Here is a 13,490-nt window from a genome sequence, read left to right as displayed (position 1 = left end):
AGTCCTGGTTACATCAGCAGGTTCAGACAACTTTTCCCTAGTGTGTGTGGGGGCCTTTCTGTTCAATGAATTTAGTGGGCACCATGCAATGCTTCATTTTCCCTGCGGGCACTGCAGGGAAATAGAATAACTTATCAGTGGTGGCCCCAGCATGAGTACGCGCTGTGATCAGGTTCTTCTATGAGAACCCTCTAACAAAAATGTTTTGCTGAATGTGACAAAATATTTTTGTATTAATATGTGTTTTTTTTGTTTACAGGGAGACTCATAAATTCTACAAAAACATCAACTCCTCAAAAGACCCCAGACAAGAAGTTGGTGAAATGTGATGCAGAATCAGGATGGGATTGAACTGCAGACAATAAATGTGTTATCTTTGGAGACCAGCTTGACCAGCGAATGTGTCTTTATCGTCAGTGACTCCAAATTTAGCACTCAATATGCACAAGGAATTTTCTTCCAACGTTCTTGCAGAATAGACTGCAACTACTCGTCGGTGGTCTTCCTCTGGCAAAGACTTGGGATCTGCACTCAATGCTGTACTGGTGAGGAGAAAAGTGAAAAAAGGAGGCTCGTCCTTCACATTATAAGTTACTGTATTCTCAAATACTAGAGTGTACCAAGGAGTCTCCACGCTGGGGCATCATTTACCATGGCTAGGCACAGAGGATTTGTAATGCCAGCTCTCTGCTTATGGATGTTTGTTCTGTTTGCACTTTTATACACCAGTAAAGTACAGGCAGACTGCTGGCTGATTGAAGGTGACAAGGGTTTTGTTTGGCTTGCTATCTGCAGTCAGAACCTGCCACCTTATGAGTCTATACCACGGCACATTAATAGCACCGTAAGGGAGCTGAGGCTCAATGAGAATAAAATAAAGAGCGTTCACTACTCTTCACTTAGCCGATTCGACAACTTAACGTACCTCAACCTCACTATGAACGAGGTGTCATATATAGAAGATGGAGCTTTTGCTGGTCAGTCCAATTTGCAGGTGCTCCAGCTTGGTCACAACAGATTACGAAATCTGACTGAGGGAATTCTTAGGGGACTGGGAATGTTGGAGTATCTCTACCTCCATGCAAACCTAATTGAAACTGTGACTCCTAATGCCTTTTGGGAGTGCCCAAACATTATGAACATTGACTTATCTATGAACCGAATCCAGAGGCTGGACAGTAATACTTTTGTGGGCCTCAGTAAGCTGACTGTTTGTGATTTGTACAGTAATCCTTTCTATTGCTCATGTGAGCTTCTGGGCTTCCTAAAGTGGTTGGATATATTCACCAACATGACTCGTACTTTTGACCGCATGCAGTGCGATTCTCCACCTGACTATACAGGTTATTTCTTGGTGGGTCAGGGTCGATCCAGTTATCATAATGCACTTGGCATGCTGTCATCTCTCTGCACAGATGGGTCTTATACAATGATGCCATATTTGATGTCTCCGAAGTACCAAGCCACCACTGGTCCACCTGAAAGCCCTTGTTCTGATGAAGACTGTTTCTCCGGTGATGGGACTACACCCCTTATTATTGTCTATACTCCTCCTGCCAATTCCAAAGTCAGCCTAAGTGTGAACCTAAACACAGAAACCCATTCAGATGCAGTTCTAGTGGCCGAAATACCATACCCTTACAGCAATATGTACATCTTGGTCCAGTACAATAATAGCTTCTTTACTGACATTCGAAACCTGAAGGCAGAGAAAGAATCCATAAAATTGGACGGGTTGAAACCCAACACAACTTACACTTACTGTGTCGCCTCTATTCGTAATTCTCTCAGGTTCAACCACACCTGCATAGCCTTTTACACTCGCAGCCATACCAAACAAGAACATGTGCCTACCCCATCCACCGCCACTCACTATATTATGACTATTCTTGGCTGCCTGTTTGGTATGGTAATAATATTGGGTATTGTATACTACTGCCTGCGCAAAAAGCGCCAAAAAGAGGAAAAGCACAAAAAAGCAGGTGGTAGTATGAAGAAAAGAATCATTGAACTTAAATATGATCCTGAAATGGAGACACCTAGTATAAGTCAGCTGTCTCAAGGACAGATGATGGGTCCAGAATCAATGTCCCGCATCCCCTATTTGCCGTTAGTGCGGGAAGTGGAACAGTACAAACTGATAGAAACCAGTGAAACCCCTAAAGCCACGAAGGGGAATTACATGGAGGTGTGAACTGGTGAACAATCTGAGAGAAGAGACTGTGAACTGTCCATGCCACCGGACACTCAGAGTTCAGAGGGAGAGATATCCACCATTGCTAAGGAGGTAGACAAGGTCAACCAGATTATAAATAATTGTATAGATGCCTTGAAGCCAGAGACAACATCATTCCAAGGCGTAATGTCGGGAGCTGTCTCTACAGCAGAGCCTCAGTTGGTCTTGATATCTGAACAGATTCCCAGCAAACATGGTTTTCTTTCTCCAGTATATAAGGAAAGCTACACCCATCCCTTACAGAGGCATCACAGCATGGAAGCACCTCCAAAACGCTCTAGCACATCTTCCAGTGGGTCTATCCACAGTCCAAGGTCATTTCGTTCCGAAGGGTCTGCACATAAATCAGAAGCACAGTATATAGAGAAGACTTCTCCAACTGCTGATACCATCCTCACTGTGACCCCCGCTGCTGCAATCTTAAAGGGGTTGTCCCGCGGCAGCAAGTGGGTCTATACACTTCTGTATGGCCATATTAATGCACTTTGTAATGTACATTGTGCATTAATTATGACCCATACAGAAGTTATAAAAAGTTATTCACTTACCTGTTCCGTTGCTGGCGTCCTCGTCTCCATGGTTGCCGTCTAATTTTCGCCGTCTAATGGCCAAATTAGACGCGCTTGCGCAGTCCGGGTCTTCTCTTCTCAATGGGGCTCCGTGTAGCTCCGTGTAGCTCCGCCCCGTCACGTGCCGATTCCAGCCAATCAGGAGGCTGGAATCGGCAATGGACCGCACAGAAGAGCTGCGGTCCACGGAGGAAGAAGATCCCGGCGGCCATTTTCAACCGGTAAGTATAGAAGTCACCGGAGCGCGGGGATTCAGGTAAGCGCTGTGCTGTTTTTTTTTTAAGTCCCTGCATCGGGGTTGTCTCGCGCCGAACGGGGGGGGGGGGGGGGGGGGTGTGAAAAAAAAACAAAACCCGTTTCGGCGCGGGACAACCCCTTTAAGAGCGGAAGCTGAAAAAATCCGTCAGTATACGGAGCACCGGCATTCCTATCCGGGCTCACATCAAGGTGAGCAACAGCAGCAGCAACAGCAGCCTATGTCTCAGCATGAAAACATAGTAGGTCGCAAAACCTCCATACTGGAACCTTTAACTCGACCGCGTCCAAGGGAACTGGCTTATTCCCAACTTTCACCTCACTACCACAATTTGAGCTACACCTCCAGTCCAGAGTACACGTGCAAACCCTCCCACAGCATCTGGGAACGTTTCAAACTGCTCCGCAAACGCCACAAAGAGGAAGAGTATATGGCAGCCGGTCATGCCCTGCGCAAAAAGGTCCAGTTTGCCAAAGATGAGGATCTCCATGACATCCTGGACTACTGGAAGGGCGTCTCTGCCCAGCACAAGTCCTGAGTCCTCACCTCTTCCCTTTGCCTCCAGCTACTCGTGACTTAACTCTTTCTTTCGTAAACCTTAACCCTGTCCTAGAAAGAGTGCCCAGCAGAGCATTGTGGGTACACGGTACACAGACTCTGTAGGTCTCTTTAGCGGTAAAGAGGTTAACAGGAACAAACTCCAACTAGCAGCAGCTACTTTTTATTCAAAACTGTCTTTACGAATGGAAAAAAAAAAAAAAAAAAAAACTATTATATCTAATCTAGCGGAAAAAAAACAATACAATGGCTTAGAAACCTAAATAACGAATCAAGTCAAAAAACATGAGCATATGCAGCAAATCAGGAAAAAAAACAAAAAATATACGCTAAAACTGTGAAGAGGAATTTCTTTTTATAACAAAAGAAGAGAAAAAAAATCAAGCAAAAATAAGAGCCGTGTGAGATAGTAGGAGCGGTCGGAACTCTGTAACGCATTATCGCATGTTATCTCATATTCTGACTTGCGTGGTTTGACTCGTGTGAAATTTTGTTCTATCCCTTCATCACTGCAGGACAAAAATGGAACGAAAAAAACAAAACAAAAACAGCAACAAGAACTGGAATAAGACAGTAAAACTCCTTTCCTTAATGTTAATTTGTATTTCAACTGAGTCTTCCAGTGCCGACTTTGCCTACAAGAAGGCTGCCATTTAAACACCTACAGCTGCATTCAAAACTGTCATCACTATTACACTGTACAGATACAAATTTCTATATTTGCAACGTTTGCTGTAAAGAGAGAGAGAGAGACATTAAATATGAGAAATAAATCTATAGATAGATATATATACCGAGAGCTTAACCCTTTGGCAGCCGGTACAACACACAATTGCAAGGCCTTGCTCGTCTTTCCAGGACCTGCTAAAGGGTTAAAATAATACCATGTTAGTATCAGGTTTTAATCATGGGTTTTAGAAGAGGTCGTTTTCTATTATTTCACTTTATTTTGTTTTTTAAAAAAAAGGAATTCTACGTTTGTTGCTTTTTTGGGGGTCGGTTTCTTTCTTTCTTCACTGAATGATTGTTTTTTCCGGAAGAAGTAAACTGCAATGAGAAATAGAAAAGATGACACTCTTACAAAAATCTCCAGTCTTGTGTGTCGTTTATTGACGATGATTAGATAAATATATTATTTTCATAAGAAATCACATTGTGACCATTAGCTGATGTACCATCATTATACTAAACCAGTTCCCCACTCTAGAAAGGTTCCAACAATAGAGTTTCAAGAATCCATACAACTTCATGGGTAGTGTTCAACCAACTTTCGAAAACTTTGGTTCAGCCAGATCGCCAAATTTCAGCAAAAATGTCTGTTCAGTCCAAATTATTTCAAAACAAACCAGAACTTCACCAATACCCCTAAAAATTATTGTGTGACATTAGTGGGGGTGGTCCAGTGGCTAGCACTGCTGCCTTGCTAGGCTGAGGCCCTAGCTTCAAATCTGAGCAAGGACAACATCTGCATGGAGTTTGTATGGTTTTCCTGTATTTCATAATAATCATCTTTATTGATATAGTACATACATATTACATAGAGCTTTAGATCACTTGATTTTTTTTTTTAATTGAAAATGTTTTTTATTCAACTTTTCATCTTTTACATATCTTTATAACATTTTTTAATATATATAACTGTTTCCCCTATCCCCCCCCCCCCCCTTGAGGTCTCTCTCTCAACATTTAGTCTTTTAGATGACAGGTCTCTGTGCATCTTCAGTCTTCCGTCATAGGCGGTAGTAACAGTTTCCAGTGTCGTTTATTTTTCAGTATACCAATCTTGTCGATATTTCTATTTTGTTTAATAAACTTTGTATATGGCAGATACTTGTTTTACTGTGTGTTATTTACTTCTACTCCTCTCCTGGGTCAGGTCCCCAACCCATTGGTGTCAACCCACACGGCTCCCCCTCCCCCCCCTATATATAGGTTCCGTCATTCCTTGTTTGGCTCTGGACGTGTATCCATCTCAGCCATATATCATAGTATTTTTGGCCGGTCTTGCGTTTAGTATATATACTTTTTTCCCATGGTAAGATTTGGTTGACCTTGTTTTTGAATTCCCCTAGTGTAGGCGGTTCTTCGTCTAGCCAGTGTTGAGCTATTGTCTTTCTAGCTATATACAATAGTCTGGATACCGCCAGTTTTTCATTATCATCTAATGCAAGATCATGCGTATATCCTAGGATGCATACATATGGTGTGGAGTCTATGTTTATGCCGAATGCTGCATTTATTGTATCTCGTATTTCCGCCCAGTATCTGTGCAGTTTCGGGCATCTCCATAGCATGTGGATTAGGTCCACCGTGTGGGTTTTGCACCTTACACATATCGGAGAGGTTCTTATACCTATGTTATGCAAGAAAGCCGGAGTACGGTAAACTCTATGTATTAGGAATATTTGTGATATTCTGTGTGCTTCGCTTAAAGGGGTTGTCCCGCGCCGAAACGGGTTTTTTTTTTTTTCAACCCCCCCCCCGTTCGGCGCGAGACAACCCCGATGCAGGGAGGTAAAGAAAGCTCACCGGAGCGCTTACCTGAATCCCCGCGCTCCGGTGACTTCTCTACTCACCGCTGAAGATGGCCTCTTCCTCCGTGGACCGCAGCTCTTCTGTGCGGTCCACTGCCGATTCCAGCCTCCTGATTGGCTGGAATCGGCACGTGACGGGGCGGAGCTACACGGAGCTACACGGAGCCCCATAGAAGACTGCAGAAGACCCGGACTGCGCAAGCGCGGCTAATTTGGCCATCGGAGGGCGAAAATTAGTCGGCACCATGGAGACGAGGACGCCAGCAACGGAACAGGTAAGTATAAAACTTTTTATAACTTCTGCATGGCTCATAATTAATGCACAATGTACATTACAAAGTGCATTATTATGGCCATACAGAAGTGTACAGACCCACTTGCTGCCTCGGGACAACCCCTTTAAAGATAGTTTGGGTGTCATTTGTAGGATCTCCTCCCAGTGCGACTCCTCAATGGGACCTATGTCTGCCTCCCATTTTGTTTTTGTTGGTATCGGGTTGTGTGCATTGACCGTATCTTGTATATAAGCATATAATACAGATATTTTCCCAGCTGTGGTGGTAGCCTTCCCTATTTTATCCGCCACTATGTTTATTGACACTGTGATCTCTGCCGTGCTCTTCTCTGCATGTATAGCATGCCTAAGCGGTAGGTATTTGTAGAAGTCCCTGTTATGAATGTCATAGTTCTGTCTTAGCTGTTCAAGTGTTTTCAGCTCTCCCCCCTCCAGTATCTGTCCCATCCTTCTGACTCCCCTATTTTCCCATCCCTGGAAATCTCGTAGCTTGTTAATCTCTGGTAGATTTGGATTATTCCATATGGGGTGTGTTGTGTGCAGCCTGTTATACCGAGCATATTTCTGGCCTTCCACCACACTTTATGTATGAGTAGCAGTGTGGGAGCGTCCTGGCCCTCCCTTCTAAACGCTCCACGTTCCAGCGTCTCAAACAGATGTGACCCATCAAAAAAGTCTTTAAGAATCCTGAAGCTGGCTTCCTGTACCTCTTCCGTCTCCCACCCCCTGAGGTGTTGCAGCTGGGAGGCCATGAAATACGAAAACGGGTTGGGTAAGGCTAGCCCGCCTTTTTCTTTGGGATTGTATAGCAGTTCCAGTTTGATCCTAGGCGTCTTCCCCCCCCCCCCCCATATGAGTTCCCTAAATAGTCCCTTAACTTTGTGGAAAAATGTTTGTGTTATCCAGTGGGGGGCGTTATGTGTTACATATAGCAGTTGCGGCATCCATATCATTTTTATTAAATTCGCTCTTCCTATAAGTCATAGGTAATTTGCGCCATATGTGAAGCTTTTGCCTCCACTTTTCCATGAGTGGCTCTAAATTTATTTTTGCGTACTCGCTAACTTTTCTAGTGATTTTGACTCCCAGGTATTTAATTGTTGTTGTGCATTTCAGGGTTATTTCTCTATTGGTGACTTGCATCTCGGGGTTAACTATTGGAAGTATCTCCGATTTATTCCAGTTGATGGAAAGTCCCGAGAAAACTCCGAATTCTTTGATTATTTGCATGGCGGTTTCCAGGGACTCTCCACCATCCCCCAGGAACAGCAGCATATCATCTGCGTACAGGGCGATTTTCCCCTCTGTATGTTCCCTTTGAAATCCCGTTATTCCCTGGTGTGTTCTTATTTTGCACGCTAGGGGCTCTATTGCTAGTGCAAACAAGAGAGGTGACAATGGGCACCCCTGTCTTGTCCCTCTGTATAATGGAAATGTCTCTGAGGACCCCCCGTTAATGAGTACATCCGCCTCCACTCCAGTGTATAAAAGTTTTACCCGTCTCACAAATGTTGCGCCGCATCCCATTTTTTCTAATACTTTCCATAAGTATTGCCATTCGACGCTATCAAACGCCTTGGCCGCGTCTAATGAACATAGGATTCTATCTCCGGCGTTGTCTACTGGTATTTGTAAATTTAGGAATACTCTGCGGATGTTTGTTGCTGTTGATCTTGCTGGTATGAACCCGCTCTGATCCGGGTGCACCAGGGCGGGGGCCACTCTAGATAGTCTATTAGCTAGGACTTTAGCTATTATTTTAACGTCTGCGTTCAGCAGCGATATTGGCCTATACAAGTCCATTAACAGGGGGTCCTTCTCTGGTTTTAGTATAATCGTTATTTTGGCCTTTCTCATTGTTTGTGGTAGTTCTCCTTTCTGTTCTGCCTCCTCCATCGTCTCTAACAGTTGCGGTAATAGAATATCTGCGTATTGTTTATAGAATTCTATGGGGAAGCCGTCCTCCCCTGGGGCCTTGTTGCTTTGCATATCCTTCACTGCCTCCTGTAATTCCTCCAAGTCTATTGGCGCATCTAAGAATTCTCTCTGTTCTTCCGTCAATCTCCGTGTCGCTATCCCCTCCAGATATTCCCCAATTTGTTCTGTTGGTTTATCCAGCTTTGAGGAGTATAAGGAGGAGTAGTATTCCCGCGCAGTCTCTCTTATGGATGTTGTATCTCTAACGATTTCGCCTTGTACGTTTTTTAATTCAATAATGTATGTGGGGCTAGTTTGTGCTCGGGCTATAACTGCCAGCATGTGCCCCGTTCTTTCTCCCTCCTCATAGTATACCTGCTTCCTGAACCCATTTTTGGTAGCAGCTGCTTCTAGTGTATATTTATTAAGGGCCTCCTGGGCTTCTTTCCATATGTTAAGTGTTGTTACGGTATTCTCTTTTCTTTTTTGATTTTCTTCCATTTCCTTCAGTTTTACCTGTAATTTCTGCCCTCTGTCTCTATGTCCCTTTTTTGCCTGAGTGATTTGTTGTGTATACACCCCCCTCATATATGCTTTCATGGCCTCCCAGCAGACTATCATACTTGTGGTACCTTTATTTAACTAAAAATATTCCGCTAGGGCTGTTTTCCCGTTTTCTGTATTTAGTAGGTTTAGCCAATGCGGGTTTAGTTTCCATCTCTTTTGGGTGTAGTTACCGGCGTTGCTATGTTGTAGATCTAGGCGTAGTATGGAATGATCAGAAACAACCCTCGGCAGGTATTCTATTGCCGTTATGTCACTGTATAGCCTAGTGTTCCCTATTGCTAGGTCTATCCTGGATAGGGATTGATGTGTGGACGAATAACATGAATATTGTTTATTTGTGGGGTGTCGTGTTCGCCATATGTCTATTAGTGATATTTCGTTTAATAATCGGCCCAGTGATGTCAGGTTCCTTTCCTCACTTATATTTTCTGTCCTTGGTCTATCCTGTGCGGGGTTAATTACCGAGTTAAAGTCGCCTATTAGGATTGGGACGTCCGGCGTATCATTTGTAAACCCTACTATTTGCCGCATTACTGTGTTGTTATATGGGGGCGGAATGTATACCGAGGCCAGGATACATGTGTAATTGTATATTCTACAGTGTAGACATATGAATCGGCCTTCTGGGTCAATTTTTCGCGCGAGGCATTTAAACGGAATGTTTTTGTGCACCACTATACTGACCCCCCTGGAGTATCTCGTGTGTGTGGAGTGGAAGCTCTGTCCCATTCCCCCACTTTGAGTGTATCTGTGGTTTCTTTTGACAGGTGTGTTTCCTGCAGGCATATAATTGCCGGGCCCTGCTCCTTGATTACCTGTAATATTGCCGAGCGTTTCGTCTGATCACCCACGCCTCGCACATTCCATGAAACTATCCTGATCTTTCTACTCATTGTTCTTGCTCCTTACCTTCCTCAGGGTTTCTATTCTCTGGTAGTCGCTGTTCCCTTTTATTTTTGTGAGTGAGCCGCACTGCGAGGGTCCAGATCTCTGTATCAGCGTTGCACCTACATCCCTCCCCACATATATGCATACAATGTCACCCATTCTCCGTCTCCACCACCAATATTTACATATATCTTCCTTTACCTTACATATTTCTATTATTTTCGGTATTCTTATCTGCACATTTATGTTGACATTCTTTCCCCTTACCCCCCCCTGTCCTATGTTTCTACCACATAACATTACCTCCTCTACCTGTGAATCATTAACATTTCCCAAACATACGAGAGAGAGACCAAACAACGAACATCCCCAACATATAACTCACCGATCCGTTGTCTTCCACTCGGATCGGGGTACCAGTCCTTCATTCTTCCGAACGATGTGTCCTGTCGTCCCAGGAGCTCCTCTCAAAAGTTTTGGGTCCCTTCAGTTAAGCTTTTCTTTAGTCATTGTCTCTTCGCGGTGATTTGCGCGGTGATCTTCCCTTCCGGATTTCCATTTCGTTGTGATCTATCCAGGTGCCGGCTTCTTTTGGGTTTTCAAAAAAGTGTGTTGCACCCAGCGCTGCCACCCTCGATTTGGCGGGGTATAGCATCGCATATGGCACTTGCAGGTTTCGCAGTCGTCTCTTTATTTCTATAAATGTTGCGCGTTTCTTTTGTATTTCCGTGGAAAAATCCGGGAAGAAGGAGACTTTTGCGCCATTATATTGAATTTCGCCCTTCTCTTTTTGAAGTATAATGTCTCGATCTCTGTAGTGTAGTATTTTCATAATCATTGGTCTAGGGGGAGCCCCCGGGGGGAGGGGTCGTGTAGGGACTCGATGTGCTCTTTCAATTGCGAACATCGCGGTGAGGGTATTTCTTCCGAATAGTTCAGTCAGCCATGTTTCCATGAATTCTGCTGGGTTTCTTCCTTCTGCTTTTTCTGGGAGGCCCACAATCCGCACGTTGTTCCTTCTTGACCTATTCTCCAGGTCGTCTACCTTGTTCTGTAGATATTGTATGTCATGCAGGTTTTTCTCCACATCTCGTTGTATTGGCTGTATTGCGTCTTCCACGTCGCTTATGCGTTGTTCGGTTTCTGTCAGACGCTCTGCTATTTTTTGCACGTCGTGGCGTAGCAGGTTTACATTCGTTTGCATCGCACCCATTTGCGTGTTGAGGTTACTCAGCGATGCATTGCATTTGGTGATTTCTCCAAAGATGTCTTTTAGCGTGGGTTCTCTGGCGCCTCTTGCATCGTTTTGTTCTTGGTTATTTGTTTCGGAGTCACCTTTGTTGTTTATATTATCTTGTACATAGCTATCGGTTGTACTTGCGTACTTTGTGCTATTTTGCATGCGGTTGTCACTGATGCCTGTGTTATTTGTCTTGTCTTGCGTGCGTTTTCCGCCTGCTTTTGCATTATTTATGTCTTCTTGTGCCCTGTTTCCAGGTGCATTGCGCATGTCGTCTTGCGTTTGATCCTCTGTTTCATTTATGATGCTTGCATCATCCTGCAGATAGTATTCCTCTGCATTACCCCTATTTGTTACTCTGCCATTAGGGTTTCTCATTTTGGGCACACTGTCTTGTTTTTTACTTTCAGACCTTTTCATAGTGCTGACTTGTTTGCCTTTTTCTTGGCTAGTATCTGTCGTTCTGTTTACTTTGTCCCTTCCCTCCTCTGCTCCTCTTTCTTGGTATGTGGCTCCCTCCTGTTCCCGCCATTTGTCTGTTTGTTTGTGGGCTCCCCCGCTCCTCTACGTCTCCCCTCTGCTGTCCCGGGCTTGAATCTTCTTCTTTTGCGTCCCTCTCCTCCCTAGCATACCTCGCTAGCTTCCGTGCTGCCTCTGTGTTACTTGTGATGGGGCGCGGTATGAGCGTCCTCAGCTCTCTCCCTCCGGCGGCGCCATCTTCTTTCTGCCGGCCGCCGGCTTCTTCTGACTTTCCCTTCTCTTTGCCGCGCACCATCTTCTCCCCGGATGCCCGTTTCTTCTCCGGTGGCCTCCGCTGTACTACTGCCGTGTTAGTAGCCGTTTTTCTTTTATTTTGGGTCCCGCTGACAGGATTTTATACAGGTTACTCTGGGAGCTGCTCTAGGTTGCGGCCGTCTACATCGCCGGTAGCCACGCCCCTTAGATCACTTGATATTTACTATCCCATTGGTGCTCGCAATTTTTATTTACCTGTTAGTATGTTTTTGGAGTGTGGGCGCAAACTCACACAAACAGACATACAAACTCTGTGCAGATGTTGCCTTTTGGCAGAATTGAACCTAACCACTGAGCCATTATCCTTCTTCTTCTTCTTTCTCTTCCTCCTCCAGAAGAGTTAAAGGAAGAAGGAGGAAGAGAAGGAAGAAGTGTGGTCGTTCAATGGTTAGCACTGTTGTCTGGCAGTGCAGAGGTCCTAGGTTCAAATCTGACCACGGACAACATCTGAATGGAGTTTGTATGTTCTTCGTTTGTGTGGGTTTATTCCTCCTAAAAATGATCATCTTTATTTATATAATGTATACATTCATTGAGGGGAAGCAGCAGCAGCATGGTGGCTCAGTGGTTTGCACTAATATTTTGAAGTGTTGGGATCCTGGGGTCAAATCTGACCAAGGACAAACTCTGCATGGAGTTTTATGTTCTTGCTGAGTTTGAGAAAACATACTAATAGTGAATATAGATTGTGAGTCCCAGTGGAGACAGAAAATATCAAGCCATGTAAATATTATACGTATGCTATAAAAATAAGGGTGGCTATTATGAAACACAGGGAGAATACACAAACTTTATGCAGACATTGTATTTGCTCAGATTTGAGCCTAGGACCCCAGCACTGCAAGGCAGAGCTAACCACTGAGACACAGGATCACCACTACCTTTTAGTGGGTTCGTCTAGGATGTACCGCCCAAGGTTTAGCAATGTTCGACCTGAAACAGGGTTCAACTGGTTCAGTTGGCTCAACACTATTCATGGGTATCTATATCATATTCAGAGGGGTAGTACAGAAGGATAAGAACGGGTACCATAGAAGAATCTAAATTGAGGCTTCACAATAGGTCATCAATAGCTGATTGGTAGGGGTCTCCTGTTCAGGACCCTGGCTGATGAGTTGTTCTCCTGGTGGCTGTCAGTGTGTATCTCCTGAGGATGGGTCATCAATGGTGTAAAGACGCACAATTCCTTTAATGTTAGTTAAAGCGTACAGAAGCCAAAACTAAGGAAAACAAGAAATGACAAAGCATGTCTATCACATTTGATTCCCCCAAAATATTCTTGTATTACCCATAAAGGTACCTAATTAACTTTATTGATCAGTAATACAGTAAATAAATGTGAGAATACAGTAGTGTTTGCTTTATGTACTACACTATACACAGGGGCATTTCTTGTGTTTTAGGCAGTCAGCTCCCATTGAAGGCACCTAGATGTAGTAAAGTTGGAGCATGTCCAAAAATGTGGCTTATGAAGCTTATAAGGATGGATAATGGGTGAAAATGCATTATTTATGATGTTTGGGTCTGTCATAAGAAATGACCCAGTCTTGTTCCTGTTCAGTTCTGGGTATTACACCTCATGGCCTTTCTACAAACAAGGGCATCTTTGATTCAGCAAGACATTGAGATTCAGCC

At 44.1% G+C, this 13,490-nt stretch overlaps 1 pseudogene; it reads left to right on the top strand.

Moving 5' to 3' along the window:
• The first annotated feature begins 283 nt into the window (after window positions 1–283).
• LOC136577078 (protein ELFN1-like) lies at window positions 284–4,511 on the top strand (annotated as a pseudogene).
• Window positions 4,512–13,490: the final 8,979 nt, after the last annotated feature.

The sequence above is a fragment of the Eleutherodactylus coqui genome, chromosome 8, assembly GCF_035609145.1.
Source record: "Eleutherodactylus coqui strain aEleCoq1 chromosome 8, aEleCoq1.hap1, whole genome shotgun sequence".
Classification (NCBI taxonomy): Eukaryota; Metazoa; Chordata; class Amphibia; order Anura; family Eleutherodactylidae; genus Eleutherodactylus; species Eleutherodactylus coqui.
This window is presented reverse-complemented; position numbering and strand designations above follow the sequence as displayed.